Source organism: Miniopterus natalensis, chromosome 17 (assembly GCF_054644295.1).
Source record: "Miniopterus natalensis isolate mMinNat1 chromosome 17, mMinNat1.hap1, whole genome shotgun sequence".
In the NCBI taxonomy this organism is placed as follows: domain Eukaryota; kingdom Metazoa; phylum Chordata; class Mammalia; order Chiroptera; family Miniopteridae; genus Miniopterus; species Miniopterus natalensis.
Genome location: NC_142097.1, coordinates 37,122,214 through 37,150,204, shown reverse-complemented (window position 1 = coordinate 37,150,204; position 27,991 = coordinate 37,122,214). Strand labels below are relative to the sequence as shown.

Genomic DNA, 27,991 nt, shown 5'->3' with positions numbered 1-27,991 from the left:
GATCTAGGCTCTAAGCTGCTGGGAGCGGCCTGGGTTGCTGGCTCAGCCCTGCCGTGGGTGCATCTGCAGGTTACGACATCCCCCTAAGCTGTGGGGTGCTGGAGACACGCCCGCCTCTCTCTGCACCGTATGTTCCCTGGGAATCACATGCATTGTGCATCTTGCAAGTGGCTTTTCTGGAAAAGGAACGACTTTTTGCATAGTTCTCAGCTGGGCCCCAGAGCTTGGAGGTCCTGTTGTCCCTGCAGTGGGTAGAACGAGGTATTTCATTTCTCTGCCGGGGGCTATTCAGTGAGCAGCTACTTATTCCTGCCTTTCTGAAGGCCCAGCTGCCAGGGAGACCTCAGTGTCCACCTCGTGGGGTTGTGAAGGTGAAGTGGCTTAATGCAGGTGGATGGTTAAGGCAGTGCGGGGACCACCGCAAGAGCTCAGCGACACCCAGCTGTGGGCAGGCTGGGCGGTGGTCTTTGCCTTCCGGGACCTCCACAAGTTTTCAGCAAACTTCACACGGAGAGCTTTGGTTCAGAGGCAGAGATGTTTGGAAAAGATAAAGGAAACACAGTATCTTTGTCCTTTTAATGACTTTATTTTACCTGTTTGCAAATTCACCTACCTTTGTCCTAACACAATCTGGGCCTCAGAATCCCACCAGTGGGTCACCTGCCCCACTCACTCCCTTGCCCTTCCCTCGGGCTGCTTTTGTCGCCCCCCCCCCAATGAAACCTTAATTCACCACCCCCCAATCCCATCAGCTCTGTTCTAATCTAGTTAATGGGGTCACATTTGCTTCCAATCCCACCAATTAGATCAAACCTACCCCGCCCACCAGGACCCTCCTCTCCTGGACACTCCTGCTCGCCACCCACCACACAACGGAACTCACCGCCCAGGCCAAAAACGTTTGCTCTGAACATTGAGAGTTTTAACAGGAAGAAAATAAACCTGCCTTCCCGCCACCTGAGGCGTCCAAAACACCCGTATGAAGAATGGAGGTGTTTCTAAAACTTTGGAGATGCGACCTATCTCAGCGTTCCCAGATCTAGGGGTCCCAACCTGGGCCAGGCAGCGTCAGCTTCCAGATGGCTCCCAAAATGTGAGTTAATTTAATTCTTTTGGTTTTACACGGAAGGTGAGAAACAATGCTCTCAGAATGGTTGAGAGCCAGAGAGAGTGGAAGTTCTTGGTGAAAAGAAAACCAAACCAGCGCATTTTTTTTTTCTTTTTGTCATGGTGGGTTAATACTTCACGCATGTTGAAAATGTGAACAGACTGGGGTTTGCTGTGAAAAGCGGCGTGGGGGATCCTGAGCTCTGTGTCTCGCCAGGCGGGAGGGGCCAGATTTGGGAAAGCTGGTGACTTCCTCCCGACTGGAAAACCCACCACAGGGAGGCAGTAGAGCCCAGTGGTTAACAGCACCGGCTCCGGCGTCAGATTTGAGTTTGAACTGGAATCTGGCACCGAAAAGCTGTGTGACCTCCAGAAAGTTACTTAACTGCTCTCATTCCAACTCAGCAACGTGGGGATAAAAGTGGTATCTAACTCCAAGGGATATTTTAGGGCCGCATGGGATTGCCAGCTCCGCAAGGAGGCTCTCAACTGGTGGCAGTTTGAAGAGCAGGATGCTGGGTTGCATATTGTATTGTGTGTTCACCACCCCAAGTCTCCTTCCGTCACCATTTATCTCCCCTTTACCCTCTTATACCTCCCCTCACCCCCCTTTCCATCTGGTAACCACCATACTGTGTCTATGAGAAATTTTTGGGGGGCTTAATCCCTTCACCCTTTTCCCCCAGCGCCCCAACACCTCCCCTCTCTCGGCTGTCAGTCTGTTCTCTGTATCTAGGAGTCTGTTTCTAGGTTGTTGAGGGTAACAAATTTCTGACAGATAGGTAGATACGATGTTTTTGAGAACATATTTTCAACCCAGATATCTCTAAACGGTTACTCAATGAGCTTGTCCCCAGTCTTCACATCGCAGCCTGGTGATGACACAGATTCCAAAGCTGCTTCAGAGAAGCCGCGGCCCTTCATGCTACTTTTCTAGCTTTTCCTTCCCTGCGAAAAAATGTGCAATTTGTTCCGTTTCACTCTTGAGGGTGACAAGCTTCCTCTTAGCCTTTGGTTGCGTGCATGCAAACATACATGGAAATGATCCACATGATCTGATTGTTTTATTAACATATCATTCTGTAATAGAGTACATTATTATATGTTATAATTATGTATTTAATTTACCTTGGGCTTTTCATTGTGGGCTTTTTTCCCTGCTCTTTCTTTTATTCAAGGTTTCAAAGAAAGAGCTTTAAGCAAAAGCTTTCCATTTGGGTGTTGATTACACGGAACAGGGTCCAAGCTGGGGGCGGGCAGTTATGTCATGGCTGGTAGTTCAGTGGGTGATGGTTTAGGGGGCCGATAAAGAGTTTTGGGCGTGTGGGGAGCTGGGTGATCAGTGAGAGGACTTGAATTTTCATCACCTGATGTGTAGGTTAGCTGGCCGGCTGGCTTACAGGAGTGGATTAGATGTTGATGGACTCTCAGAGTCCTCACTGCTGAAAGGAAGCGAGAGAAACCGGGTGAGAGATTGTCTCTCTCCCCCAGGAGCCCTGGTAAATCAGTTGAGTTTGCAGGAATTATCTCGGGCTGGAGAGATTCCAAATGGGAGCCAACAATTATAGGAGCCAACCTTTACTGAGGACTTGTTATTGTTTTTTAATCCCTACCCAAGGATATTTCCATTGCTTTTAGAGAGAGAGGAAGGGAGGGAGAGAGAGGGAGACATCGATGTGAGAGAAATATCAATCGGTTTCCTCCCATATATGCCCTGATTGGAGATTGAACATTTTGGTGCACGGGACTACATTTCAACCCACTGAGCCACACCTGCCAGGGCTACTGAGCATTTATTATGCACCAGGCATTGTACTGAGTGCACCCCTTACATACTTGAACCTCTCAGGAAAGCCTCATCATACTCTATAAGGTGGGTAGTGTCTATAACCCCTTTTTACAGATGAGAAAACTGAGGCATAATGAAGTCAAATGATTTGCCCAAGTGTAGCCAGCTTCTCTGGCTTCATCTTCTTCTCCAAAGGACAAAGGGAGGTGGCGTTTCAGAACCTAGACTTTGCTCTGCAGGCAGAGCTGGCTGCCGGCCAGGGCTCTGCAATGGGCAAGAACACCCACTGAAGCGGCGGGGCTCCCCCGGACCACCCAGGCGGGCACTGGAGAAGAGCAAGCTGGTTGCATCTGGCAGAGGGACAATGTCCTTTCTATAAGTTTGAGGACAACAACAGGCAAGAGCAGGGTAGGAAGCTGAGGCCTCCAAGGGGCACTGGCCGGGATGCTGGGCCCCAGAGCTCTCCCAGAATGAATCAGCTCTCTTCTGGCTGCTGCCAATTTTTGCAAAGGAAAGAATTAATGCTGGGCAGACAGAGGGCCAAAGCTGATGGTTTAAAGAGAGGTTTCCCTGATGTGCATCCCTTTAACCCCATAACTTCGAGTTCTCTGAGCTTCAAATATGAGTCTGGGAAGGGAAATAGTTTACACCGCAAACCATCCCAACATGCGTTACCTCCCTCGATTCTCACAAACACCTGGGACGCAGGGGCAAGGGTTCCACTTCTACAGAGAAGGCAACGGTGGCTCAGACAGATTAAGGAAGGTTCCTCGAGTCACACAGCCACCAAAGGGCAGCTGTCTGTCCCCTGCCTCGTACTGGCACGGATGGTACTAATTGCTGAGGTACAAAGCCTGGAAGAAAAAAGTCCTTTCCCCCAAGCTTTTATTATCTACTAGAAGGTTAAGACTGGTATCCCAATGACCAGCGGGAATGGTGGACATTAACTGAGAGCTTTCCGGAGCAGTGACTGTGCCTTATGTTCAGTGCTTCTAATAGGCTAACTGTGGCTCCGTGAGGAAGGAATTGTTCCCATTTTACAGATGGAGAAACGGGGGCTCAGAGCAGTTAAGAAAGTTGCTCAAGATTCCACAGCAAATAGTTGTCCCTTCCCAGCCAAGGGAGGCATCCAGAGAAGCACAGACAAGCCCTGTGGGTGGAGGTGGTTACATTTGGTGTGTGTGTGTAGCGCCAGCCTCATTCCAGACCCAAAATGAGTCATCTGCAAGTCACAGAACCAGCCCCTCTGGACACACGATGAAGCTGTTTTGTACATTAGGCGGAGCTGGGCCCAGAGAATGTGGTTCTAAGCAGAGACGATGGCCTCATTCCAACGGCATCCCCTCTGTGAGCCCTCGGGAGCAGGCCAGGCCCGGTGACCCTCGGAAGGGGTGACGCTGTGCCTTGGTGTCCAAGCAGCACAGCTTGGCCAAGCCTGCTGGGTTTCGTCCAGCCCAGAAACCCGCTGGCTTTCACCCTTCGATGTGAACCAGATGTGGGGCACCTCGCTCTGCAGGGCAGAGGCCGCTCTGGGAGGCCCCTCACCACCTCCTGGCCCCTCAGTGCCAGGGGAGGGGGCTCGTGAGAAGCAGCAGCTGGTGACCCAGTCCCCCCGCCTACTACCCTCACCCCCACATCCCACTCCTCCTGGGCACCCTGCATCTTCCCTCTCCACCAACAGGAAATGACACTGGAAAGGTCTCAAAAGTCCATATGTCCTGGGCAGTCTCTCTAGGAATTTTCTGGGCCTCCAGTTTGCTCTGTGTCATATCCTTTCCACTCACGGCATTAAAAAAAAAAATCGGAAAAAGAAAAAGAAGAGTGAGCATCCTTACCCCCTTGTGATGTGGGGTAAGTAGTTTTTTTATGTCTGCATGGACTCCTGGAGTCAGTCAGTTACCATCCATTACTCTCATTACTTATTTTGTTAATTAAATTATCCCCGTTTGGCCAGTGGGAGCTCAGTCAAGCTAGTTGCTGTGTCCTTTGGCCATGATCGGTCATTCTTGGAGCTTCCTAGCACAAACTGTTCTAGGATCATCTTGTACTTTTCCTGGCCCAGCCCTGGAATCAGCCGTTTCTCCAAGGAAAGTGGTTTTCAGCGGAAATGGTATTTAGAAGTCAAGGTCTGGGCGCTGAGTGTGCTCATTGCTGGTAGAGCGAGGCCTCCCAGTCCCTCGGTGGGAAGAGCTTGGGAATGTCGGGATGTATACACTCGCACCCACAACACGACACGACACGCTTCACACATAATCATTTACATCTAGGTTTGCTTATTACTTTTAAAAATTATGGTAAAATACACATAACATAAAATTTACCATCTTAACCCTTTTTAAGGGTACAGTTTAGTGGCATTAAGTACATTCACCTTGTCTATATGACCATCGCCACATCTGTCTCCAGAACTCTTTTCATCTTGTAAAGCCGAAGCTCTGTACCTATTAAACACTCACCTCTACACCTTTTCTATGTCTGTCTGTATACACTGGCGGCCTCAGTTCACACTGCTATGTCCCATGTCCATCCCACGCCGCAGGGCTCGTTCCAGCCTCTCCCTTTCCCCGTCTCTCACTCCCTCCTCTGGCAGCGATGCTTTGCCCCCGTCCAAGGCCGCGTCCTGTGGGGACGCTCTTGTCCTGCTGGGGCCCTGCCTCCTGTCAGGTTCCCCCTTGTGTGGCGCCCGCCCGGGTCACCACAGCTCCCCACCTCCCTCCACCGTGGACGCCTACCTCGCTCTGTCCCACCTACGTTTTAGGACTGAATTTTTCAGGAAGGGACAAAGGAGGGGAAAGGGCTGTGAGGAAGAAAAGCTATTAGTCTCATGACCTTAAAAGTAAACTACAGGATTTGTTCATATCGCGCCGGTGGTTCTGCCAAAGGCCTCATTCGTGCCAGGATCCAGCCCAGGGTACCGTGGCGTGTTGAGTTTTCGTGTCTCCTGACTTCCCTTCAACGTGGGACAGTTTCTCAGTCCACCCTTGTTTTTCTTTACCTTGACACTTTTGAAGAGTACACACAGATATTTTGTATAATGTTCCCCAATTTGAGCTCATTTGATGTTTTCTCATGATTAGACTGGGGATGTTGATTTTTGGGAAGATTGCCAAAGAGATGAAGTCTCATTATATCATATCAAGGGGCGTCTGATATATGTGTGTTAGTTACATTTTAAAGGTGTAGACACTGGTGCCCTGGCCGGGCAGCTCGGTTGGTTAGAGTGTCGTCCGGATACGCCAAGGCTGCGGGTTTGATCCCCGATCAGGGCACATACGAGGATGAACCAATGAATGCAGAAATAAGTGGAATGACAAATCTCTCTCTCTCTTGCTCTCTAAAAAAAAAAATTTATATATATATATATATATATATATAAATTTTTTTTTTTTTTAAAGAAAATAAAGGCGTAGACACTGGGATTCAGAAGCTGCCACCTTTCTGAAGTCACACAGCCAGCAAATGGTAGAAGGAAGGTTTGAAACGGAGCCATTCTGAGCTCTGTGCCATTTCCTCAGTTTGAGAGGAAGAGCTGTCTGGCGAAGGAGATGACTAAGGCCCCTGGTGTGGAGCGGGGAGGTGGGAGGTGGGAGGTGGGAGACTTCACATCCACATTTGGTTCTTCAGCCGGGGCTGATTCACCCCCAAGGCCTCTTCCCCAGCGCCCTGTCCAGTCTTGTCTGTAATTCCGTCTGTCTGCTGTGAGCAGCTCCTCGTCAAGTAGACCTGCCAAAGACCATCTTTAGTCCATTAGATGAGATTGCCTGGTCTTTGGGCCTCTAGTGCCAGGATGAAAATAACCAGATAATTCAAAAGAGATGCATTTTTCATGAGGGTGAGGTTACACGAGAATCCCATAACCAAACCAGCAAGCAGTTATCAGGCCCTGATTCCCCCCAGCCTTTGGGGTTCCTGCCTGCTCACTGGGCCCCTCCCAGGGGCATGCCTGCCGAAGAGGCCATCCACATGGAACTGGCTGATGGGGGCTGGTGACACCGGCTTTCCTTTGCTTGCTGGTGACCTCTGTGCCTCGCAGTTACCAGCAAAACCACTGCCACTGCATTGGAAACACCCGGGGGCTTCAGGGTAGACGTTCCAAACGTCCTCTGGGCAGTGGTCACCAGCATCCGTGTCTTGTTTCGCCCTCACTTAATTAAAAAAGTTTCAAATTTGCTTACAACATGAAAAAATCAGGAGCTCATCATAAAAGTCTGGATTTTGGTGTCTCTTGAAAGATCAGATGTGGGAATGGATGGTCTGCGTTCCCACAGGGCAGCACGTGGCCGGAGCTGAGCAGTGGCTGCCCTGTTAGGTATAACCCATTTCACTCTCATTCTCACTGTTACTATTACCACCCCCAACCCCCTTCATTTGTATTGTCTGCCTGGCCTCTGAAGGCATTTAAGTCCACAACCCCTGTGTTAGATTCTTGCAGTTCGTTCATTCACTCAACAAACACTTACAGAGCCCCTACTCAGACCAAGTTTTGTGCTAGGCTCCAACTTCAATGGCATATGTACTGGCAGGTCTCTGATAAGCTCTGTTGATCTGTGAACCTTGAAGAGGGTCCCCCAGCTCAGCCTGGAGGGAGTGAGAGGAGGCCACCTGCAGGAGACACACATGCTCGAAAAGTTGTTCACCTTCTAAATTCAAGCAAGAGTTAGAGGGAAAAGCTGCTCCCCTTACGTTGGGACCCCTGACCCCGGGCTGAGCCATCTGCCTTCTGGCCTCGCCCTGTATGCCCTTCAATGGCCTCATCTCTCTGCTAATTCTTACAGCCCCATCACAGAGCAGGACTTTCCCGTGTTTATCTCAGGACCCGAGGTTCCAGGGAGTGTGAGAGGGGTAAGTGCAGGATGCTCAGCTGTGGCAGGAGATGACATCAGGGCTGAATGACCCATTATGTGAGTGATGGAGACTCCATGAGGCAAGGGGAAGGGCAAAAGGCTTGGAGTCAGGCAGATTTGGTTGAAGTCCTGGTTTTGCTATGTGATCATGTGGGGTTATTTACATTCTCTGAGTGTCTATTTCCTCTTTAAAGTGGGAATAATAGTTTATTCACACAGTTACTGTCAATACCATGTGTAATATATGTAAAGTTCCAAGAGTAGTGTTGGGAACATGGTACTTACTAAATAGACACTCATCATGGTTTAAAAAAACAACTCCTTTTTTAAAAAAAAATTATTGATTTTAGAGAGAGGAAGGTGAAGAGAGAGAGAGACATCAATTTGTCGTTCCACTTATTTATGCATCATTGGTTGATTTTTGTATGTGCCCTGACCAGGGATTGACCCTGCAACCTCAGTGTATTGAGATGTCGCTCTAACCAACTGAGCTACCCAGCCAGGGAACACTTCTTTTATCATTATTATTTTTTGGTGCATAATTCTATGAAATTTTATCACATGTGCAGACTCAAGTAACTATCCCCACAATCTGGACACAGATCTGGTCCATCACTACTAAGAAAGTCTTCTGTGTTAGTTACCCCTCAATAGTTACACCCTCCCTCCAGCCCTAACCCCTGGCAACCACTGATCTATTTTCCATCGCTGTAATTTTGCCACTTAAAAAAATCAAACAGTATGTAACTTCCCCCCCCAATTAACATATATTAGTTTTATTACCTCAAAAACAGGAGCTATTTAAATACTAGGCAAAAAGGAGCAAAAACAACTTAAGGGCAGGGTTTAATTATTTCTTTTTTCCCAGTTTTGTTGAAGTATGATTGACAAATAAAAATTGTATATATTTAAGGTGTACATGTGATGGTTTGATACATGTAAACATTGCAAAATGATTACTATAATCAAGCAAGTTAACATATCTTAACATCTTTAGTATGTAACCTTTTAAGATTGTCTTTTTTCACCCAGCATAAAGCCCCAAAATCCTCTCAAGTTGTTTCATGTATCAATAGCTCATTCCTTTTTATTACTGAGTAATATTCCATTGGATGGATGTACCACAGTTTGTTTATCCATTCACCTGTTGAAGGACATTTGACTTGTTTCCAGTTTTTGACTTGTTATGGTTACTATTATGTGTCAACTTGACTGGGCCGTGGGGCACCCAGATGTTTGGGCAAACCTTATTTTGTGAGGGTGTTTTTGGATGAGTTTAACCTTTACATCAATAGACTGAGTAAAGCAGATTGCTCTCCCTAATGTAGGTGGGCCTCGACTAATCAGTAGAAGGCCTGAATAGAACAAAAGGGTTGGCTTCTTTCAAGTAAGAGAATTCCTCCTGCCTGACTATCTTGAGCTGGGACATAGTTTCTTTTTGTTTTGTTTTGTTTTGTTTCTGCCTCCAGACTGCAACTGCAACATCAGCTCTTTCTGGGTTTCAGGCCTTTGGACTCAGACTGGAACTACACATTGTCTCTCTTCAATTTGTCGACTTCAGGTCTTGGGACTTGTCAGCCTCTATAATCACGTGAGTCAATTCTTTATTATAAATCTCCCTACATATGTATACGTGACTATTACAAGTAAAGCTGCTATAAACATCAATGCTCAGGATTTTGTATGAATACCAGTTTTTATTTCTCTGGGATAAATACCCAGGAGTATAATTGCTGGGTCTTATGGTAACTATATGTTTAACTTTATAAGAAACTGCCAAACTGTTTTCTAGAATGGCTGTACCATTTTACATTCCCATTGCTCACCGCTTTTATTATTTTACTGTAATAGTGAAATTAGTTAACTTGGAAATGGGCTGGCATTTCGAGGGCTGGTCACACAGGCATTTTTGCTTGCTTGTCTTATAATCGTGGCTGTCACATGCATCCTTGTTTTAACTTTCATATTTATTAGCCAAACACAGAGGTCTGGAGGGTTAAAGATTTGAAATAACAAACCTGGCTGCCTCAGATTTTCTTGGCTGGCACCAGGTCTTGCCAGGCCTTTGAATCAGCTGGGTGCAGGGAAGGGTCACCAGGAAACTCAGGCTGCCGGACCCAACAGGAAGCGTGGGATGAAGCTTACTCTGGGTCTGGCTCGTGGTCAGCCCTGCTGGGGCCTGAGGCTTGCAGGCCGGCTCGGTGTGCACCGTCAGGAAATGGCCTGGGCTCTTTAAGTCACCCCACCCCTGGAAAATAAATTCCTAAACAAGGAAGCTCTGAGCTCCTTCCTTTAAGAAATAGTATCTTAAAGCCTGGAAGAAAATTGACTTACAAAGCAATTATGACCGTGTGCTCCTTGGGTTCCACATACCCATAAGTCAGTGATGAGTGGCTCTGGGGCTCCTGTTTTTGGAGAAACCTACTGTGGAGTTATTTACTGGTGCTTCATACTATGACCTTCCCCCTTCTACCCTTTCTGCATGCCTCCCCTGAGTTCACATGTACAGAAGTATTTGTCTTGCCCATGTTATTATTACCTAACTCTAGGATTTTAGCACATTGCATTGGGGGTTGATACATAGACTCCATCAGGCATCACAACTGTATGAACCTTTCTAGTTTTAGTTTATCTTGCTGGAGTCTCCCAATAACTCTGTGATATGTGCAGATGAACTGTTAGCTCCCTTTTATTAGGAATTTCCCAGGACCAAGACCGAGATTCACAACCATTAAGCCACTTTTCATTGGTCCCATGGTTGTAAGTGGTGGAGCTGGGCCTGGAAGGCAGGATCCGAGAGCTGGTTTAGAACCTCGCTCCTCCTTCTGGCCTGGAGCTGTCCAGTAGGGAAGCCGTGGGTGCGTGTAGCCATTGAGCCTTTTTTTAAGAAAAATCTGTTGATTTCAGAAGAGAGGAAGGGAGAGGGAGTGAGAGAGAGAGAAACATCAATGATGAGAGAGTCATTGATCAGCTGCCTCCTGCTCACCCCTACTGGGGATGGAGCCTGCAACCTGGACATGTGCTCTGACCAGGAATCGAACTGGCAACCTTTTGGTGCATGGCTGCCATTGAGCCTTGAAATGTGGCTAGACCTAACAGAGAGATGCTGCTAGTGCAAAACTCACAAAGGCTTTTGAACACTTTGTATGGAAAAAATAATATAGAATATCTCATTAATGATTTTTTAATATTGATTACAAGCTGAGATGATGTTTTGGATATGTTGGGTTAAAAAATATCTCGTAAAGATGAATCCCATCGGTTGTGTTTTTTCGTTGTTAATGTGATTACTAGAAATGTAAAATTATACGTGCCTCATGTTGTATTTCTGTTGGACGGTGCTGCTTCAGACCACCTCCCAGGCAGTCTTCTTCATGGAGGAGCATTTTTAGACGTATGATCTCATTATCTTATAAAAGCATGTTCATCCCCAGTGTCTGCTCTCTGCAGGGCCTTTATGCAGATTTCTCCCACCTTCTTTAAATGTCACCCTCTCTGATAAATGTGGGTGAAGGGGACTTGTCATCTGACTGTTCCTGAGCGGTTACCTTCTTTTTTATTTTTAGGTTTTTTAATTGCAAAACATACATAATATAAAATTTACTTCAAGCATTTTTGCATGTACAATACATTGGCACTAAGTGCATTCACGACACAGTGCAACCATCCGCACTCCCATTCCCAGCACTTTCCCTCTTCCCATCAAGCAGTAGCTGCCCACTCCCCTTCCCCAGCACCTCTTAATCTCTGTTATATTTCTGTCCCTGTTAATTTGCCTAGTCTAGGTACCTCATATAGGTGGAGTCATAATAGTTGTCCTTTTGTATCTGGCCTATTTCACTTAGCATAATGCCTTCTAGTTTCCTCCATGGTGTAGCGTGTATTAGAATTACATCCCTTTTTAAGGCTGAATAATATTCCATCGTACACACACACACACACACACACGGACCACGTTTGTTTATCCGCTCATCTGTTGATGGCCATGTGAGTTGTTTCCACCTTTGGGCTACTGTGAGCAGGGCTGCCAAGCGCATCGTAGTGTCTGTCTGATCCCTGCTTTCAGTTCTTCGGGACATACTAACAGTGGACTTGCTGGATCATACGGTAATCTGCTTTACTTTGTGGGGAACCATCACACATTTCCCACAGTGGCTGCATCAATTTGTATTTCCACCAGCAAGGCGTGAGGGTTATCTTTTTTTTTTTTTTTTTTTAATATATTTTTATTGATTTCAGAGAGAGGAAGGGAGAGGGAGAGAGAGAAACATCAATGATGAGAGTCATTGATCGGCTGCCTCCTGCACGCCCCCCGCTGGGGATCGAGCCCACAACCCAGGCATGTGCCCTGACCGGGAATCGAACCCCGATCGCCTGGATCCTAGGTCAATGCTCAGCCGCTGAGCCACGCCCGGCCGGACGAGTGGTTATCTTTGCAAACATCTTTATTCTAAGTTCCACATTCATGCTTACCCATTCTGGCAGGTCTAAACTGCACAGAAGGAGAAGGTAAGCAGCTACTTGGTGGTCGCTGCACTGAGCGTTGGCTGTTTCCGTCTGCCCTTTATCTGTGCTGCTCCGTAGACGGCTGTGTCACCCTCCCTGCCTTCATTCCTGTCCCCTTACACTTATCCTCTGCACACAGTCACACTCGGCCTCTTAATACAAAGCAGAACATATGGCTTCCCTCCCTGGACACTTTCATGGCTGGCACCTAGTTCCCAGCATCTAGCACCTAGCACCTAGCACTTAGCATGGCTGGCACCTCGCACCTGCCTGGAAACTTCCACGGCTGGCACTTAACATCTTCCCCAACTGCACCCCCCTCCTTCGCTCCTCTGCAGCCACATCACCCACCTTGCTGTGGTTCACCCTCGCCAAGCTTGTTCCCCCTCTGGATGCTTGTGCCTGTTCGGTGGCTGCAGAGATTGTTAAAGCTCCCCACTCCTGTCATTGGTTCTCTGCTCAGTGTCACCCTCTCAGAGAAGCCGACCCTGAATGTCCTATCTGCTCTCTGAGACTTGACCCCCTCACTCGGCTCTTTGTCAATATGGCATTAATGGTCGCCTGCCTCATGGGATGCATGTTCAGTCTCCCTGATCAGGATGTAATCTCTATTAGACGAGGGTGTGTTTCTCATTTGTTCATCTTGTCTCCCCAGGGCCAGAACAGTGCCTGGCACGTAGTAGGTACTCATTTGTTAGGTGCATCTATTTGTTAGAGGGATGGATAAATGAATAAATATACATATGTATAATATCCACATATTTTTATTTATAAGTATTTTAGATATTTGAAATAAAACTGTGTTCAGATCTGCTTGCAAAGCGAGTGAAAATGATTACAGATCGAGAGACTTCCACCGATCACTGTGACATGACTGTAGCCGTCTTATAAGTAAATTCAAGGTAATTACGCAGGTTGAAAATATGCAGCGACCTTTTTCAACCATCACATTCCCTCCAGAGCTCATTTGTTTCCTGTAATCAGCATGTGTTTTGCTTGGCTGTGGGATAAAGTGGCGAACACTCCTGATGCCACACTGCAGCCTGTAAAACTGGATTCTGACACAGGGCTCCAGCTTCATTTCCTCATGGTCTTCGTGGGAGGACAGGCATCTGAGCAGCCGCCAAGTCACACTCCCAGATGCTGTGTGAACCCCCTCCAGGGAGACAGCGGGGGAGGGGCAGAGCAGGCCACAAACTCCAACGCGGGATCTTTAATGCGTTTTCTTAAAATAAAGTATAATCCATGTACCATAGAATTGACCCTTTACAGTGTATGAATCAGTACTTTTTGTATATTTACATTTATGCAACCATCACCACTATCTAATTTCAGAATATTTCATCGCTCCAAAAAAGAAACTGCGTATCCAATCGGCAGCCGCCCCCGCTTTACCCTCCCCTCCAGCCATAGACAGCCGCTCATCTGCTTTCTGTGTCTATGGATTTGCCTATTCTGCGCGTTTCATACAAATGGGATCAGACACTGTGTGGACTTTCGTGTCAGCTTCTTTCACTTAGCATGATGCTTTCTAGGTTCATCTGTGTTGGAGCATCTGTCAGTTCTTCATTCATTTTTATTGCCAAATAATATTCTATTGTATGGCTATATCACGTCTTGTTTATTGATGGACATTAGGGTTTTTTCTACTTTTTGGCTATTATGAATAATGCTGCGATAACTATTTGTGTATAAGTTTTTATGTGGACATGTTTTCAATTTTCTTGGGATATAGCGAGAAGTGGTATTGCTGGGTTGTAGGGCAATCTATGTTTAAGATTTTGAGGAACTGTCAAACGCTTTCCAAAGTAGCTGTACTATTTACAGTCCCGCTAGCAATGTATGAGGGTTGCAATTTTTCCACATTCTCACCAATACTTCTTATTGAGTATAGCCATCTAGTGGGTGTGAGGTGGTATCTCATGCTTTCGATTTGCATTTTCCCTAATGACTGTTGATGTTGATAGTATTTTCCAAGTGCTTACGGATACTGGTATATGTTCTTTGGAGAAATGTCTGTATAGATCCTTTGCCCACTTCCTAAGTGGATTATTTGCAATTTTATTATTGAGTTGTAAGTGTTCTTTATATATTCTGGATACTAGGCCCTTATCAGATATATATGATTTGCAAATATTTTCTCCCATTCTGAGAGTTGTCTTTTCACTTTCTTGATAGTGTCCTTTGAAGCAAAAGGTTTAAATTATAATTAAATCTAATGTACCTATTTTTTGTTTTATCGTTTGTGCTTTTGGTGTCGTATCTCAGAAATCATTGTCTAATCCAAAGTTACAAAGTTTATGTCTGTGTTTTCTCCTAAGAGTTTTTTTACAGCTTTAGCTCTTACATTTAGGTCTTTGGTCCATTTTGAGTTAATTTTTGTATATTCTATGTCCCTTCCATTTCTATAGGTATCTTAGGATCAGCTTGTCAATTTCTATAAAAAATTCTATTTTTTAAAATTGTAAAATATTTCAAACAAAAGTTTAGAGTTTAATACAGTATCCTTTGCACCAACCATCTATTTGAGTAACATTTAACATTTTACCAAATTTGCTTCTGAGTTTCTGCTTATTTTTAAGGAAATGAAGCGTTACAGGTAGTGGTCATTTCTGTTACTCCTGCTGCGTAACCTTCACCAGTCTGGTTCCCTTTCCTCCCTTCTCTAGCCTTAACTACTATCCTGAGTTTTGGTGACATATTCATAATTTTACAACATATGGAACATACACAAATAATATATAGAGTCTTTGTTGGAGCTACTTATTGGCTCTATTTAAATTCCATCATGTATATATTATACTTCAACATGTTTTCAAGTCTGTGTTTTTGAAATTTATCCAAGGAGATAGATGTGATTTTAGCTCTTAAAAAAAAAAATGAAGCTCCTGCACGGTATTCTTTGTACATTTTTGCTGCAATTTATTTACTCAGGCTTTTGCTGATGGATGTTTGAGTTTTTTGCAGGTTTCTGCTCTTACAGAGGTGCAGTGGGTGTTCTTGCATATGCCCCTCTGGACAAGTGCGTGAGGCTTTGCTTACGCTGGACACCCCCAAGCAGAGCTGCTGCAGTGAAGGCTGTTCGCCACCGTGTCACCTCGCTGTGGCCAACTTGTTACGCAAAGTCATTACACCAATTTACACTCTCACCATCAGTGCGGGGTGAGGTGGGGGGGCTCTCTTCGTGCCCATCTTTGCCGACACTTGACATTGTCAGTCTTTTTGATTCTTGCCAACCTGAAAGCTGTAAAGCGATCTCGCAGGCTCCTTTTACTTTGTATTTCCCTGTTAAGGAGCTTGGGGACTCTTTACACAGGCCCTTGACCATTCTCTGAATTTCCTGTTTATAATCCTTTGCCCATTTTTCCACCTGATTTGCTTGCCATTTTCTTCTTACTTTTGTAGGAGTTCCTTATAGCTTCTGAAAACAAACACTAAAGCTCACGGCTTTATTTTCACTGTGACCGTGGTCTTTTATTTTCCTTCCTTATTTGCTTTCTTTTGGTGCAGAAGTTTTCTATGTTTTTTTAAATGTAATTTTATAGTTTATCCTATTTGTGTCTTATTTGAGAAATCTTTTCCTACCCAATACTATAAAGAAAAGCTACGTGTGTGGTTTTGCTTTTTTTTTTCTGATGTCTTAAAGTTTTGCTTCCACAATTAGGTCTCTAATTATTCTAGAATTTATTTTTGTGTGTGCTCTGAGATAAAGATCTAAGCATTTCCCCCCATTTGTATAACGAATTCTTCCAGCACTTTCGAATAGCGCAGGCCTCTTTTCACTGGTGCTGTTTTTATACTGTGTGGGTCCCTTTCCGGCCTCTCTGTTCCGTCCCACTGGCCTCTTGGTTTCTGCTTGCACAAATACCACACTGTCTTATTTAGAATTTTATTGCAGCATTTGGAGAGGCAAGTCCTGCTACATTGTTCTTCTTCAGATATTTCTTAGCTTTTTTTTTTTTTTTTAAATCAAGTTTGATAAGGAAACCTATTTGGCCTGGCCGGCGTGGCTCAGCGGTTGAGCATTGACCTAGGATCCAGGAGATCGGGGTTCGATTCCCAGTCAGGACACAGGCCCGGGTTGCAGAATTGATCCCCAGTAGGGGGCGTGCAGGAGGCAGCTGATCCATGGCTCTCTCATCATTGATGTTTCTGTACCTCTCTCCCTCTCCCTTCCTCTCTCTGAAATCAATAAAGACATATTTAAAAAAAAGAAAAAGAAAACCTATTTGGATTTTTATTAAAGTTGTTTTATCGATTTCAAGTTCTGGATTACTTTGTGGGGAAATGACATCTTTATAATACTGAGCCTTCTCATCTCTGAACAGGCTCCATTTCTGAATATAGTTCTTCTTTTTATGTCCTTCAATAATGGTTGGAGATTTTTCTCCATAGTGATTTTGGACATATTTTGTTAGATTTTTCCCTAAGCATCTTAGAGTTGTGTTGCTATTGTAAACGGGGTTTTTTTTTCTAATTGGTTATCCCACTGTCTAGGAATGCTGTCAGGTTTTTGCATTCTGATATTATATCCAGACACCACTTTGAACTCTTATAAATTTAGTATTTTGTCTAAAGACCTTCTTGGAATTTTCTATGTAGCTATCATATCTTCTGCAAATAAATGCTGTTTGCCTCTGTCTTCTTAATTCTTGTACCTCCTGATTTATTTTTCTTATCTTTATTGCATTGCCTAGGCCTGCCAATAGAATGTTAGATAGAAGTAGTGACCGTGGACTTTCATTCCTTGTTTCTGTTCTCAGTGCTTCTACATTTTCATCATTTTTTTCTGAGTGTGTTGATAGAAAATGTTCATCAGGTTAAGGAAGTTGGCAACTATTCTGACCAGTAGACTAGAGTGATATTTTGGGTCTTTAGAGACATCAATTCAGAGCCAACATCTAAAAACCCCGAAAAAGTCTGGGTGTTCTTTTCCCCCCAGTCCACAGCCACCCTGGTAAATGGCTCTGGGATCCTCTATAGAGGCTTTGGGGAAAGATCTATAATATATAGTTGTGTGGCTGCATAGCAGACCCCTCCTCTAAAGGGCTTGGCCTCACTCAGTGGGAACTTGGTCTGTGAACGGGGAGGTCTGGGAACTGCACAGGACGCCCTCAATCCCTATTATGGCAACTCGAGTTAGATTTCTGCCCGCCAGACCTGGCTGGAACCTTTCCTTCTTTTATGTCGAGTAGCAGCATCTTACAACACAGCTCATCTGCTTGATTCCTAGGAACCCCGTAATCAATCGGCCATCATGACAGATCCCCACAGGTCAGTACAGTCTGAGCACCACTCCTCTCTGCTGTTTATTAGGTGATTGCATCATGTGGTGTCTGGCGACACCCACCTGACCTCTCCCCTTCTGGAATTTGGTAATTCTCATTGAGATCAAGGGCTCCGATTTCTTTGTAGCATTTCTGACCTCATGTCCAGCCCACAGTGACATCACAGCGCTCCTGAGGATGTTGGTGCCCCCATCACAATGCATTTCTTAACGTCTTGGTAAAGGAAATATCCTCCAGGCCTTGGGGGGGGGGCGAGGGAGATATGGTCAGAGACAGCTGAGAGGTCACGTATAATTGGTGCACTTAGACATTCCTATTTCTTTGAACATTCAGACTCCTTCCTCTGCACTCAGCATACCGGGGAACTTTCAGCATGTCAGCCTTGTTAACTTTAGGCCACTATTAAACCTCGCCTGAATCAGAATGAGTCTCCTTCGTTGTAGGAGATTACTCTTGCGAAACTCCAATGCCCAGACCTGGGAGAGTATATCCATGTCAGCGAATTCAGCCCAATTAAGCCTTGAATTGACCCTCCTTGGGCTATAGTGCATGGAATCCATTCCCGTACATGTTCCAAAGACTCTTGATTTAAATTGGCAGGTCCTGAAACTCATTCCATATAGAGACCGTCTCTTCCTGGAGCAGGGCTTGTACTTCCCCACCTGGGCTGTGTTGGGATCGAACTCTCCTTTTGGGCTTGGAGGGTTGAGGAGGAGATTTGACATCCCTTTTGTGAAGCAACTGTCCTAGATGCAGTCACTGAAGGGCTCCTAGACAGGGATAGTTGGTTCCCTCAGGTGAGGAGGGACTACCTGAGATGACAAGGGAGGTTCAGGGGGACATGAGACTTCAAACTTCTCAGCCTTGTCTGCGACTTCCCAGACTCTCCCAGTGTAAGTCCCAGGGTTCCACCACTTCCCTGCTGGGCCCTTCCCTGAGCATTTAACTTGTGCTACATGTACAGTGAAGCCTTGGGCTCAGTCTTCAGCCATAAACACTCTGCAAGGACGGGGATGAGGGCTCCTTCACAGCTGCCACCAAGCCTCCCTCACTGTCCACTGCATTCTTAGTTGGAAACCCACAGCTTTCAATTTTCCCTTTTCCCTACCTATTCTCTCTAGTGATGTCAGTAGAAGCCAAGTAACTCCACAATCTGTATAATGACCATTATTGTCATAGTATCTATGTGCCCAAGTCTCTCCAAGTCCTAGCGCCTTATCTTCCACCTGCCCTTCATCCCATGCCACCCCTGAGAAGTTGAGTGATTATAATGCTACCAAATGCCATTGATGACACACGGCTCATTCCATGCCCACTGCTTCCTTCAAGGAGGTTTCCGCTGCTCTCCTCAATGATAAAAGCAATCTAATCACAGGATTCTATTTTGAGGGGCTGCCCTTGGTACTGGGCCACCTCTGGTACCAATGACCAGCAGGAGACATGTGGCATAGTCCAGTTGGATGACTGGAGGGGGGTTTAATGAAAGGAAGGTGAGGAAAGCAACCAGGAACAGCACAGTAAGCCCACGTTAGGAATAGTGGAATCCTTCACCATGCCTGGGCCTGAAGGGCCAGGGCCACGTGGTTACTGACACCAGAGATGGAGCTCTGAGCTTCAGTCAAGGGATGAAGCGGCCTAGTGGGGGGCTCGCAGACAGGCATCTGGAGGAATCAGCACCCCAACCGGGGCTCCTCCCTTCCTCCTGCCTTCTCCTGGCGCCTGTCATCCGCTGGGCCTATCAGAAGCCAGGGCCAGGAGGAACGTTGATGTCAACTTTTCAGGCCAGTTTCCAGGGACATAGAACAGGATGGGGAAGGGTGAGGAGTGGATTTGGAAGGGTAGATATCCAGTGAGGCTATTATTCTTATTATCATTATATTTTTGATGTTGACTAATCTTTGAACTCCTGAGATAAATCTTACTTGATCTTTTAATTTCTTATTCCCTAATGAGTTCACATGGCAAATATATTGTTTAGGATTCCTAAAGCTCTGTTGTTGTTTTCTAGCCAATTGAAAAAGGGGTTTCCCCAGTCACAATTAGTGTTGGGAGAGAGGTCCTTTTGTGAGAGTTGACTAATGTTGTCCTCAGTATCCATTTTCCACCGCCAAACAATACCATGAGAGTGTTTTCCTGTTCTTTTCCCAGACCTCTATGCCATCTAGCTGTAGTCTTACAAAGCCAGTGGGACCCAACTTTTGCAAATCAATTACACAGAGAAAGTCATACTTTTGCATGAGATGCTGGGCTCATAAACCAGGCTGCTTACAGTGGGAGACACCCACCCAGCCAGGCCTGCCCCGGCTGCCCGAAGCGCCGAGGGGATCACCCTCTCGGCTCACCTGTCATCCATTTGCCCCTAGATGTGGCTGTTATGGCTGTGTTGTTTATACAACGTGAAGAGAAATGATGTGTTCAAACACCTGGGTTGTCCCCCCCCCTTTTTTTTTTTTTACATGATTATTTTTAAAATCACAAGCAATGAAAAGCAGCCATGGGTCAAGTGAGGACCCAAAGCAGGAAGCCTGCAGCTCCGAGGCAGTTACCATGGATCCCGGATATTGGTGGCGTCACACGGTCTTAGGCTCAAATAGGATTCAGCCAACCTGTGGCTCCGGGGTGAAGAATTTAACCTCGTGGGTCTTGGTGTTCTTATCTGTGAAATGCTGTGAGGATGCAAGGAGCTGCGATCATTTAATCTGGAGCATTCTGGGGCCCAGAGCAGGGCCTTAGCAAACAGGCTGCATGTTGCTTTTCGTCTCCTTCTCTGCCTGTCTCTCCTCCTTCCTCCTGTACTTGCTGTCCTGTCCCTTCTTTATTTTCACTTTTGGAGTTGCTTCTCGGTCTTTTTAAAAAGAAATTTTATTTATTGATTTTTTTTTTTTTTTTTTAGAGAGAGAGAAAGCGAGCTAGAGAGAGACATTGATGAGTCGTTCCGCTTGCTGATGTGTTCTCTGGTTGACCCTTGTGTGAGCCCTGACGGGGATGGAGCCCGCAGCCGTGGTGTGTGGGGACAACGCTCTAACCAGCTGAGCTGGCGAGGGCCTGGGTTGCTTCTGTCTTAGCAGGACTCGCACCACCGGCGTGTTTTACCCGGAGCTGCCTTCCGGAGGCCCGCTGGTCTCCCTGGCCAACCTGTCATTTCTTCTCCCTCCTTCTACAAAAATCCTTCTTTAGCCCCTTAAGAGATTCTCTCTCTCTTCTCCTCTCATCACGGGGCCATCCGCTGCAGAGAAATTCCCACAGGCGATGGTGACAAGTCCGACTTCGTGACCCGCCAGGCCATCTCTTCCGTGCAGTCACCTGCCTTTTCTTTCTCTACTTTCTCTCCCCAACCCCCAAGCCCAGGACAGGGAGCTGGTCCCCTGGGCCACCAAGCCAGTGGTGAGGCACAGTCAGCAGGGGGAGAGCGACAGCCAGGACTGTCCCTGGCTTTTGGTACATCAGATCTTGACGGCAGGCCATCCGTTCTCTGTGTTTCTCCGGGGCCTTGTTCCTGGGGGTTGCAGTCCACGTTTCAGACTTCCTTGGGGAATGTATGGGGGGAAAAGAAAAAACTGAGAGGGGAGGAAACGTGAACCAAAATGCCACTTATCCCGGAAGGGAGCTGAGGCCCTGACTCTGGGTCCCTCTTTCAGCCGCGGGGAGCCCGGCTTCCTGTGGTGGCCTCGCTTCTCAGGCTCCGAAGGTCCCCGATCACCTCACCCCGCCCTGAGAACGCAACCTCTTGAGCAGCCACATAAAGGTAACCAGTGTCTGGCGGCTTCATGGGACAGACTCTTGGGGACTTCCTGCCTTTTGATGCCTGCCATTCCCGTGAGCTGGGCTGGGCCTCCGAAGATGAGAGAAGCCTCTAGACTTCCTGAGTGTCTCAGCACTCAGACTCTTGGGGTTTGTGGTCTGAGACGCTGGCATGAACATTGTGTTCTATAAAGTGTGCCCTCTGGGTCCTTGAAGTTAACAAGCACAGCTTTGTGCCAACCCCACCCCCACCCAAATGGACCGAGCGGGTCTGAAAGGCCCTTGACCTTGCTGACATGCGGGGAGAGTGAGCAGCTGGGTGGATCAGGGAGGCGGAGGGGAACCGCCTGGGCTCCGGGGTAGTGACAGCATGACCCTCTGCTGAGCTGTCCCCTGCACTCCTCTCTGGGACCTCGGGGCAGACAGATGTCACCACCTACAGATGAGGAAACTAGGGCTCAATGAGGTGAGGCGACTGCCCCAAGGACACACAGAGGTAGGACTGGAACTCAGGTCCAAGGTCTTTGCGCCTCAGCAGAAGCCTCCCCACAGTTCTACAGCATCCCGCGAAGTCAGGAACAGAGGACAAGCTCTTTCTTCTGGAATCGCCTGGCTGGGGCGGGGTTGTCAGGTTTCTCCACTGTCAGGTCGCTCTCCCTCCCCAGTCTTCCAGGCGGCTGTTTGCAAGGAAGTCACGATGCACAGCTAGGCGCAAGGACCAGGGAGTTCTGTCCCCCTGCGTGAGTGTGGAGCACCTACGTCAATTATTTGGAATTCTTCTGCATGGGAAATTCATCTTTTGTTTTCCATTCATTTATTTAGTCTATCACCTATTTTTAAAAGTGTCTGCTACTTACATTTTAAAATAATAAGCTCATTGTGTTTTCAGGGGAAGTGCCTTTAAATTGAAATTATTGGGTCCAATTTTTAAGCCGAAAAAAGTACAATAAATGCACCACAGAATATCCAGGAAGTCTGGAAACACAGGGAAAGTTGTACACTTACCGTGTATTTTTCTGGTTAATAATTAGACCCATTGGTTGGTTTAAGCGTAGAGGTATTTCACCTGGAAAGGCGTGGGGGGCTGGATTCAAATGTGGGAAGCGTGTGGTTTGAAAGTGTCCCTGACATACTGCTTTAACATAAGTTTACCCTGGTCTCTGACTTTGCTGGCCCTGAGCGATGTCGCCCACAGGGACGGAGTAGGGTCTGTCCTGCCTGGTAGCGGAGGCTCCTCTCGTGGGGTCTGACTGGTGCCCAGCTCCGCCCCTTCGAGGATCCTGGCGCTCAGGGGGGAGGAAAAGCTCTGGGTCTTCTCCCAGGCTGACCCTTTTCCTGATCCCACAGGCTGGGATGGGGAAGGGTCTGGGAGCCACATCACTTGGTGACAGGGGAGAGAATCTGGGGAGAAGCTGGGGCTGGCCTCAGACACGTGATGGCTTTGCAGAGTGGAAGTGCTCAGCCGCCTGAGCCGATCCCCTGCCAGGTGGACGGGTCCCTGCCTCCCGACATCCACCCCTGTCCTGGCGATTGTCCCCAGGGAGGACCTAAGCAGCTCGGTCAACGAGAATCTCTGAGTGTGCCTTCCGGGAACTTCCAGCCTGACCTTGGTGGATCTGTGAAAAGGGGAATTCTAGCAACTTAGTCAGGATTGACCACACCCCGCTCCGACCCCACAATTCTGGGAATAGGGTGTCCAGCCCTCCTGGTTTTACTGGGGCTGCCCTGGTTTTAAAACTCAGTTACATGTCCCAGGATAGCCCTGTCGCTTTTGGGCAGACCAGGAGGGTGGTTCGCTCTGCCAGGGAGACTGTCGCTTTGCCTTCACCTCCAGTTTCTAGAAAGGAAAAAGTGAGGCTGGAGCAAGGTGAGGGGGAGTCCCGAGAGCGGGAGCTGTAGACAGCCGAGAGGAGACACCCTCCCCACCCTTTGGACTGTCACACAAGAGGGGGGTCAGATAGATGGGCCAGTTTCTGCTCGATGTGAGGAAGTGCTGAGGCGGCGAGCCCCTTGCGTGGGAAAGTGTAGTAGACCATTTAGCAGATTGGACGTCTGCTTTGGGGCCCACGTCCAGGCCACCCCAAGATGAAGCCATCTCTTCCACCAGGGAAGACCCCTTAGTTTCTAGGAAGCACGTAGGAGGATGTTGGTGTGTGTACATCGGTGGATATACGAGCTCACCGCCAATGCTGAAGCAAAAAAAAAGCAGGTTGCAGAATAGTTTGTACCATAGGAGCTCTTTTCTGTAAATAAAGAGGTTAGAGGCAGTCTGCCAGGATGACACCTCCTGCTATCTTTAATCTCTTATCATTAACAAGTTTAAGATGCTCGTTTTGGGTTTTCAGAGAGGAAGAACAAACACACTGCAGCTTTTATGACAATCATTGTAATGCTCATAAATAACCTTCCCAGCTTTGAGCTGCTCGCTGCGTTTCACCATAAACAGAAGGCTCAGAGCTCTTCTGGAGATTTCTGTGGTCATGCAGACCATGTGTTGGGAGGGTTTTCTCGCTTCTTTTGCTCTTCTGGGAACTTGAATTGGTGCATCTGCCCTTTCCATGCTGAGCACTGGGTTTGTGGTTCTTTTCTTAAACAGCCGCATTGTTTCTCACCGAGTTTCCTGGTATGGGGTTTGAGACGTTCATGCCTATTGGCCAAAACGCAGAGTCGGCATTTGAGAGCCCACCGAGGCAGAACTGCTGTGGAGAGTCTGTAGGAGCTGCTTCTCTCTCTCCTGCTGCAAAATTAGACTTCAGGCCATGGCCTCCGCGGCTCGGAGGCTGGGGAACCTCAGTAAAGCTGGGAGAGCCCTCTGCTGGGGTACCTGAGCCAGAGGTCCCAGGGCTCGGCCAGGCCAGGCTTGCTCCCTTGCCCACTCCTGGGGGAGGTACCGAGAGCAGGTTTCCTAGAGAACCCCGGGCAATGGCTTTCTAGACCGTCTAACCCCTGACCTCAAGTCAAGGAAGACAAGACCGGTCAGAGGACCTGCTAGAAAGCTGTCCCGGTTGCCAGTTCCCTCGGAGCCTTAAACACAGGCGCTCTTTTCTCTCTGGCCCTGAGTATTTCTCTCTGCAGCAGTGGACACGGCATCAAGACCTGCTGCCTTCCCTGGCTGGTGTGGCTCAGTTGGTTGAGCACCCTCCTGTGCACTAAAAGGTCACCGGTTCAATTCCCGGTCAGGGCACATGCTCAGGTTGCGGGTTCAGTTCCCCGTTGGGGCATGTACAGGAGGCAACCGATCGATGTTTCTCTCTCCCTCTCCCTTCCTCGCTCTCTAAAATCAATAAAAACATACTTAAAAAAAAAAAAGACCGGCTGCCTTGCCAAATGCTCACTTCCTCACCCACATCAGCCCAGGAAGATGCTGGCTTAATCTCACAGCCCACCTGAGCTGGCTGTGGGCTTGGCATGGGCACCCTCTCCCCATCAGCATCCAGTCACCCAAGCTGGGAGCCCCAGAGGAGGAAACACCTGTCCGCTCTGTCTTAGGGATGGGCTGCAAATTCCCCGAGATACAGACTGAGTCACCACGGGACCATGCAGCGGAATTTACTCATCCCCCAGGAATGGACCCTTGGAAGGCTCCAGAATGACTGGCCTCAAGTGTTCTGTCTCAGGCACAGGGTATTTTCCCCCCCGAAACCATGTCTGCAGTCACTTCCTCTCTGGACACATCCTGTTTCTGGGAGCAGGCGACTTGCCAGGCAGATCGTAGCCTCTGCTGCTGGGAGCAGACGGGCGGAGACATCCTTCCTCTCATTTCTAGTACCTAATCCCATCTTCCTCCCGGTCAGAGATCTCAATCAGCATCTCCGCTTTTCCCAGGTCCCTGCACGCCAGGAAGGGAGAGCATAGGGGGGACATGTTTCTATTGGCAGCTCCAGCTCACTGGAGGTGCTTAGGAACCGCTGCTTCTCAGGCACAGGTAATGAGTAAAGGGCCTAGGGCAAGGATCCAGCCGGCCGTTCATTCATTCATACAATAAATATTTATTGTACCTACTACGTGCCAAGCTCTATTCTAGATGCTGGGCTACGGAGGTAAACAAAACAAAAAAAATCAATGTCCTCATGGTCATTACGTTCACTGGGAGGGACAGCTGATAAATAAGATAAAAAATATAAAACATTACGGCGTGTAAGATAGTGATAAATGCTAAGCTGAGAAAACAAAGCTGGGAAACAAATACAAAATGTTGGGTATAAAGGGAAGAGTGAAATGTTAAACAAAGCGGCTGGAGACGTCCTTAATGGGAAAGAGAATTTTGAGTAAAGACCTGAAGGAAGCAAGAGAACAAGCAGTGGGAGCAAGAGCATTCCAGGCAGAGGGAACAGCAAGTGCAAAGGGCCTGTGGCCGGAGCATGCCTGGGCTGCTTGGAACAGGAGAAAGGCCAGTGTGGCTGGAGGGGAGTGGGGAGAGAAGAGGAGAGGCAAAGGAGTTAAAGTCAGAGGGGTTAAAAGGAGCCACATCACGCTGAGTGGTAGGATGGGCTTTGGTGTTCACCCTGTGATATGGAAAACCACAGGGGAGTTTAAATAGAGAAGTATCAGGATCGAATTTATGTTTCATCAGGGTCTCCTGAGAAGCTGCATGGATAGTAGCCTGAAGAGGGTGAGGGCAGGATGTGAAAGTCAGGAGACCACTTAGGAGGGAATTGCAATAGTGGCCTGAATGGTGGCCTAGAAGGGTAGTGGCTGGGGCATGGTGAGCAGTGGGTCCAGAATATTCTGAAGATAGAGCTCACAGGATCTGCTGATAGACAGGATATGGGGTGTGAAAAAATACACAGGAACAAAGATAACACCAATAATACCAATGTTTTCAGCCCAAGTAAATGGAAGAATGGTGCTGCCATTAATTAAGATGGGACCCCTGTTGGAAAAGCTTAGTTTTGGCCATAGAAAGTTCGAGATGCCCATTAGACAGCCACGTGGAGTTGTCAAGTAGGCTTTGGAGACATGGATCTGCGGTTCAGAGCAGAGGTCCTGGCTAGAGAGATTGATTTGGAGTCATGCTTTTCATGCTGGTGCTGATGAGCTTGGGTTTTATTTCATGTGGTGAATATTTTCAAAATGTAATCTTTAAAAATGTCTAGCATGGGATCCTCCTTTGGGGAGATAGGCCACATTATGTGATTTCTCTACTTTAAACCTTCTAACGGTTTCCCTTTCCTCTCAGATTAAAATGCAAACTTTTAAGACAGTTTGGTAGCGTCTTCTGAAGTAGAACCTTTGCCCTGCGATCCCACCCCTAAATATCTACTCAGTTGAGATGCACACTCATGTGTTCCAAAGACACAGATGAGAATACTCAGCAGTATTGTTTGAATTAGCTCCTGAATTCAAAACAACCCAAATGTTGGTCAATGGAAGAATGGAGAGATAAACTGTGGTTTATTTATACAGTGCAATACTACACAGTAATGAAAAAAAAAATTAGTAGAAGCATGACTATACCCAAGGACATAAAGAAATCGCACAAAAAAACATTAAATGAATGAAGCCAGACACCGAAGGGTAACACTTTGTTCCATTTGCATGAAGTTCAGAACCAGGTAAGGTTAATCTATGGTAATAGATGTGGAAATACGAGTCATCCCTGTGGGGGACAGTGACAGAGAGGCAGGAGAGAGGCGTCAGGGTTGCTGGCAACGTCCTGCAGCTCAAAGAAAGCATAAAGACAATTGATGGAATGAATGAATGAATAATTTTAGCCCCATTTGGTTTCCAAGCCATAGAAAGATACTGGATCAAACCCACCAGCAAGTTCTTGAAATCAGGTGTGCGTGTGCATGTGTGTCCCCATCTGTCTGCGTCCCTCCTGAGTTGATGTAACTGCCAACAACGTCAATTTACTGGAGATAATTAAATTGTACCACTTTTCTGTATCTTAACAAGACCATTGCATTCTGAGCAGTAGCTCTAGGGCATCGGAGCTCCCAGGACATGGAGATGGGACTTGTCTTGATAAGTAGGAGCAAGGCAGGGCAGGGAGGGGCTCTCGAGGAGCATTTAAGGCCGGGCTCCAGATCTGGGGATGAATAAGGGTACTGAGTGGGGTACCAAGGAAGGCATGTCGCTAGCTCTATAGGGAGGAGCTGCCCAAGGGTATGCCTGGGCTGGGGTCCCGGCTCAGAGCCTTACTCCCATTCCTGTCTTCACAGCTGGCCATGCCTGTCCTGTTCTTGCAGTGATGCGAGCATTTGGCCCGGCCTGCGGCTGCCCAACTAGAAGCCTGAGTGCTGATCTTTTGGGTGCATGAGAGGACCACAGGATTTAAAGGGTTACTTCACTGGTAATAACCCTCCGCCTGCCTATTGGATCTTTTATTCCACCAGCTCACATACCTTCTCAAACAGTAATTAACCTCCCTGCAGCCCCAAGTGGAAGCTAGAGATGTTAAACACAGCGTTCCTTGTTCAGTTGGGAGAAGAGACAAGAGCATTTCTAAGTGACTTGGCTCCAGGGCACACACAGTGAGTCAGAGATGTCTCCCAGGAGGGGAGTCTGGAGTCCTGTCCACAAGTGACATGTTTTATTTTAATCACCACCCCACCCAGCGTCTTCTGGTTCCTTCACAGCCCTCTGGTGTCTGTTACCACTCCTCCATGAGCTTGCCCTCTCCCAAAACGTGTCGGAATTTTTCAACCATGAGATTTTTCGTTTTCCCTTTTTTTCTGTGTGTGCCTATAGGTTTATAATATTTTCTTTAAAAA

At 47.3% G+C, this 27,991-nt stretch overlaps 1 long non-coding RNA gene across 1 annotated transcript; it reads left to right on the top strand.

Moving 5' to 3' along the window:
- The first annotated feature begins 843 nt into the window (after positions 1–843).
- LOC148091301 (uncharacterized) lies at positions 844–27,696 on the top strand. The gene is made up of 3 exons (XR_015715883.1): positions 844–1,093; positions 9,246–9,331; positions 27,440–27,696. It is a non-coding gene; the product is annotated as an uncharacterized LOC148091301 (long non-coding RNA).
- The last annotated feature ends 295 nt before the right edge of the window (positions 27,697–27,991 follow it).